The sequence below is a fragment of the Theropithecus gelada genome, chromosome 10, assembly GCF_003255815.1.
Source record: "Theropithecus gelada isolate Dixy chromosome 10, Tgel_1.0, whole genome shotgun sequence".
Classification (NCBI taxonomy): domain Eukaryota; kingdom Metazoa; phylum Chordata; class Mammalia; order Primates; family Cercopithecidae; genus Theropithecus; species Theropithecus gelada.
This window is the reverse complement of record NC_037678.1, coordinates 78,625,615-78,631,746: the sequence shown is the minus strand read 5'-3', so window position 1 is coordinate 78,631,746 and position 6,132 is coordinate 78,625,615. Positions and strand designations below refer to the sequence as shown.

Genomic DNA, 6,132 nt, shown 5'->3' with positions numbered 1-6,132 from the left:
AAGCATAAGGTTAGGTACAGTAGCTCCCCCTTATCCCCAGTGGATCCCTAAAACTAAGGATAGTAGTGAACCCTATATATAGTATGCTTGTACCTATACATACTTAACTATTAAAAAATGTATAAATTAGGCACAAAGGGTTAACAATCATAACTGGTAATAAAATAGAACAATTACAACAATATAATGTAATAAAAGTTTTGTGAATGTGGTCTTTCTCTTTCAAAATATCTTCTTGTACTGTACTTCCCCTTCTTGTAATGGTATGAGGTGATAAAATGCCTATGTGATGTGATGAAGTGAGGTGAATGACATAGGCATTGTGACATAGCGTTAGGCTACAGGTGACTTTCTGAAGATTCACCAGTAGGAGAACCATCTGCTTTGGGTGATCCTGGATCATCAAGCCCTGTTGATGTTGATCGGATGTCAGGAGCAGACGATGTCCAGGACTAACAGGTGGAGAAATATACCCCATAGATATGCTGGACACAGGAATTAGTCACATCAGGGGTGGAATGGAAGCAGGAATCATGCTACTCAGAACACTGTGCCATCTAAAACTTATAAATTGTTATTTGTGAACTTTTTCATAAAGGTCATAATATTTTCAGACCGCAGTTGAGTGTGGGTAACTGCAAGTGTAAGAAACAAAACCAAGGATAAGGGGGAGCTAATGTCCTTCCCCAAGCCTTCATATACTCACAGTGGACAATGTTAGCATTTCATCTGCAGCAGATTCACTCCAGGAAAGTTGATGTAAAACATGATGTCCATCTAATATAGTGAGGCCTTTGGGCAAATGCCTGCTCCATTGTACTAGCTTGGGCAGGCTGCATGCACTCAACTTCTCTCTGGAACCCCTTGAATGTAACTTAATTAATTTCATCCAAGTTGGAGATAAATGCTGAGGCTGCTGCTGGGGCTTCGGTGGAGAAGGGAGGGGAAGATTCTGATAGGAAGAAATGGTGAAAATCCCTGGGAACTGGATCATCCTGATGAGAGAGAGGCCCAAGAATAATAAGAATGGGAGATTTCTGTTTAAATCAATCACAGCAATAATTCTCAAATGTAAGCCCCACACCAGCAGCCTCAGCCTTACCTAGGGACTTGCAGAAATACAGATTCCTAGGTACCACGTCAGACACATTGTGTTAGAAACTACATCAGTTCCGGCAATGTGTGTTTAAACAGGCCATCCAGGTGATCCTGATTCACCCTAAAGTTTGGGAATCTAAGAATCACTGAACGAGAGAAAGAAAGGAGACACAGGTGTGAGCCTTTGAATTGCTGTGGTGAGTAGGAATATGTTTTGTTTCCGTGTATTACCCATTCAGTCAGAGCAAGGACTAACAGCCAGATGTATTGATGTCACCCAATTGACCCGTGGCCTATGACATTCCTGTGTTCCATAAAAACGGTTTCCAAGCATAGGTCCCTTTCTTCCTTCCCATCTTTCACTTTTAAAAACCACTGCCTTGTAAAGTACTATCAACAACAAGGGGAATATGCAATATTGTCAGGAATTAAGCCCAAGGAGAAGTTAAAAGCCATCTTTTTCCCGTAAAGTCATTGTGCCCTTGCCTCATTTCCTGCTGACTGACTTTCTCTTGGGAATAGAAACCAGGAAATCTTTGAGGCAGGTGCAGTTATAACAGATGTTACAAAGCCCGAGACAGCTCACTGCTTCCCCTATTTGTTATTAACAGTATAATTCCTCCACACAGAAATCATGTTGAGTCTTCACAGAGAAATGTCTCTTTCCTAGTAAGACTGTGCATTTTCCTCCACAAAACTGTACTTTCTTCTGATGTCTCAGAAAACCTCTTCTGTTGCCCATGGACTGTCAGGCGACATTAAAGTTTGTTTGGCTTTTGCTTCCATCTCATATAAACTGACCTTGCCTAGGTACTCTCTCGGCCTCACTGACATAACACTTCAACTACCTAGAAACAGAGCGTCTCTTGTAAGAACCGTCTACTCACCAGATGTTTTTCCTTTCAATTGACTGTAGCATAAAGAGACAAAAGAAGAGGAAAAATTTTCTGGAATTTATATTTTTAGAAGGCACAATAGGAGTTGATACACAGAAGCAAAGAAGGCAGAATGAAATCATTATTAAGCATGGGCCTTGGAGCCAGCTTGGCTCAGCTACCTAATGGCTGTGTAAACTTGGGCAAGTTATTTAACCTCTCTTTTTCCAAAAGATGGGGGTAATAGCTCCTGGCTCACTGGACTGTTGGGAGGATAAAATTGTTAACTTACAAAAGTTATTATAAAACTGAGAAGTATTAAACACTCTATAAGTGGCTGTTATTATTATTGATATTATTGACCTAATACGCCACAATATACTATATTGAAAGAATGACCCAATTATATTTACCATTTCTTATTTATCAGTGCAGGGAAATAAGCTGCTGTAGAAAATGGGAAGCTAACCTTCAATATCTCCTTTTCAGAAAAAAAGGCATCGCCTTCCCATTCTGCCTAATTAACTCTCTTGTTAGTTAAATTTTCATTCACATTTGCCTTAACTCCTCACCTGAATTATCTGATCTTTGAGAGCAGGTGCTCCGCTGTAGTCTTCTTTGTACAAACCAGAACACTAAGCAAAGCAACTTTCATATTGTAATAGATTTAATTTTCAGAAAGACATTTTCCAGTGAACCAGAAAGAATAATTACCCCTAAATCCTCACTCATCCTGGCACATTGAGGTTTTACCTTGGATTCTGTTTCTCAGGGCACACCCATGGTGCTGTGAAAGGCACCTGCCTCCACAAGGCTTACTTCTGTGTTATGATCTTCAAAGTGACATCCAGGTCAAACACTCAGGTGATGGAAGACTCAGGGGCCACATCTAGATGAAGGAGGCTCTGTGGGAAATTCAAAACATGTCTATAATGTGGTGCTTGCTCCTCCTCACTCCCAAATACTATTCTGAATTACCAGACTTTAACATCAATAAGAGATTTTTGGAACATTAAAGTAGCTAGTCCAGTGGGAAGTAGTATGGATGTTTAAAAAAGGAGAGCTCAAAGTGGGTGGTCAGAAAAGTCTTCCTGAAATGGCTGCACACTGAGCTGGATCTTCTACACCAAGGAGCCTGCAGTTCCCCGACCTGTCCCAATGAGCGAGCGTGACTCACATCACGTAGCATAACCCTTCCATATTACAATGCTTACAATGGATACTCCAACAGAAAAAAGAATCTAGAAGAAGTTTTATATGATAATAACCAATAAAAACATGTTATGTAGTGCTAAATGCTATAACTAGTTCTTAATTAAATAAATCCAGTAATTACAAAGAACTTTAATCTTCCTGTTCCCAAACGATGCAGCCTCAAAAGTGCATAAAAGGATTTCTCCTCTATGAAGCTTTATATTGAGGCTGCTATATTTTAAAATGTAGAGGACTTTTTTTCCTTTTCTTCTTCTTTTTTTTTTAAATGAGAAAGCTCCTTTAAACGAGGTGTTCTACTACTCTGGCATTTTGTATATAAAGTTCTATGGTAATCAACATGTCATGCGAGACTTAAATTCCTGCTGGAAACTCTTGTGATTCTAAACCATTAAGTGTCTGGAGAGTTGGGACTCTAATTTGCAATTTATCCCCAGCATTGCAAGATACCAAGTACTTAATAGATACATAGTGAATCAATTAAATCAACTAATTTATGTTAAGGTTAAATTAATTGTTGTGTGTTCTCTTGTATTCTGTTTTTAAAAGCTAGTTGACCACATATAATATGTTGGGTTTTACTTATAACCTCATGGTAACTCACTATCAATCATAAAATTTAACAAGAATATCCAATTGTAACCAACCATATTTGATAACAAAAATTTTAAGGCAGCCAGCCAAAAAAAAGATGATGATGAGGATAATTCTGTCAGTCTGTAGCACATTCTATAACTTGCAAAATGCATGAGTATTTTGCCAGCTGTACCAGGATACCCATGGCAAAATCAGGTGAATTTTGGTTTCTCTCTTTACTTCAGATAATTTTTTTTTTATTTGCAGAATGGATCTACCAGGAGCACAGACTTTGGGATCACCATTGTGTCTGTTATAAGTGTGTGTGTGTGTGCACGTGTGTGTGTGTGTGTGTGTGTGTACACGCGCGCGCGCCTTCCATTAGCTAGTGGTTTTCTAACCTGACTTCTCATTAGAATTCATGCAGAGTTTAGCTTATAAAAAGTACACCAGTTTTGGCCCCCACTCACCGGGACTGAACTGAAGTCTCTAGTGATTAAAACTGACAGATAAAATACAAGATACCCAATTAAATTTGGATTCTACATAAACAGTGAAAAAAAATACAAGTATGTTCCATAATATTTAGAACATACACTTAAAAATTATTTTTATCTAAAATTTAAATATATCTGGGCATCTCAGTTTTTTGTTTTATTTTTGTCTTTTTCTTTCCTGTGTAGTAAATTAACTCTACCAAGGGTCCAAACTGCGAATCTGTATTTTCAGCAATTCCCATGCTGATTATATTCAATCTAGGTCTTTTTGTTCCCCAGATTTTCTTCTTTATGTATTCTTCTTTTTTAAATTCACATTTCAGACTTAAACCAAAGAGCTATCACACAACATACATATTTTTTAAATTGAGGAGTTAAACATTTCTTATATAAGTAACTATCTCAAAAGTGTATTCATGATTCAAAGTAAGCCTTTTTAGTTTAATAAAATGCTTGTTTCAAATGTCTTATTATTTACATTGTTCCCATCATTTTTTTCAAAAGTATTTCTACACTATATTTACTGTTACATGAGATCCATGGTCATCCAGTTGGGGATTTTTACATGATATTAAACCTCTAGTCAAGAAAATAAGATGAAAAGCATGCAAGGTGGTCTTTTCCAGCAAGATAATAAAGTTCTACCTTTTCTCTAGTGGAAGTAGCACAGTTTCAAAAGTTTTATCACAAGTATTTAGAATAAGGAAAGTAATAACTAGTGCTTCTTTCAAAATTACCCTAAAGGGGAGGAAAAATAAAAATCAATGCAGAGAAGAACAAACGGGCAATTAAGGCAGGTGCAACCAGGTCTCAGGGAAGAATTTCTTAATCCCCACAGCTTGTAATCGGGAGTTAGGACCCAAGAGTGTGAAAATTGTCAGTGCAGCAACACAAAATCCTAGAAAGACTCAGTAGGTGCAGAGACTCAAGATGGTATATGAGCAGTTGCTGAGAACCTAGAGTCTGGGAAACACAGCACATTCCAACGCAAATCCCGGAGCCCAGGTACCATGGGAACAGCTGATCCTCCACAAACATCTATTGATATGTGGAGATGAGATGGGCCCTGACATGCTGTCTGGATATTATGAGCAAGGTGGAGGGTAACCAAGGGGACCAGGCCAACAGCATGGAGCTGCATAAATCCCAGCTGTGAATTCAAAAGGGATGCCTGGGCTTGAATATTCCTTTTGCCCCCAGCTAATGTGTGTACTGACCTCTGCTTAAAGAGCTTGGAAATATTTTTAAGTAATTTGGTTCCCATAAATAGAATGTCCTCTTCAGGTGTTATGTGAGGAAGAACTAAAAATAATTAGTGCAAATGATCCTCAGACCTTCCACCACCTGAAAGAGCTTAAAAAAAGGGGGGTGGGGAGAGGGAAGGGAATAAACTTTGGTGCTTTAAAAAGAAAATAAAAAGTGTTTTGTACTGGAGGAAGCTGGTAGAAAGTTTATCTGAAAAAAAAATTCTGATAAATTGCATCATTTAAGCACATTCCATGTTACTCATTAAAAATATAAAACATAATTTTTAAGTTCATTTGGTATGATCTCTAAGTGGTTGCTTGAGGAAATGTGTTGCAATTTGTTTTATATACCTGGCTTTAAATACTATGAAACTTTCACTTAAAAAAATAGATACACTGTGTAGCATTTAAAACACATACTTATTTTAAGTCTTTCTGGCTTTTGAATTCAGTTTCAAGCTGAAATCCTATGAGGGGCAAATTTCATTTAAATTTGGCAAAAGGCAGCTTTGGTTAAGGTAAAAGGGAGAAAAACGTATAAACAAGCAATGAAATCAGACTTCCTGGAGTGCTGAATTGTGAAACTTTTGATTTGGAGAAATACTAGGTATTTATTAGGCGTTTCAC

The 6,132-nt window shown here is 37.7% G+C and overlaps 1 long non-coding RNA gene across 1 annotated transcript; it reads left to right on the top strand.

Moving 5' to 3' along the window:
* The first annotated feature begins 386 nt into the window (after positions 1 to 386).
* LOC112633808 lies at positions 387 to 5,692 on the top strand. Its single transcript, XR_003121589.1, has 2 exons — positions 387 to 459; positions 4,029 to 5,692. It is a non-coding gene; the product is annotated as an uncharacterized LOC112633808 (long non-coding RNA).
* Positions 5,693 to 6,132: the final 440 nt, after the last annotated feature.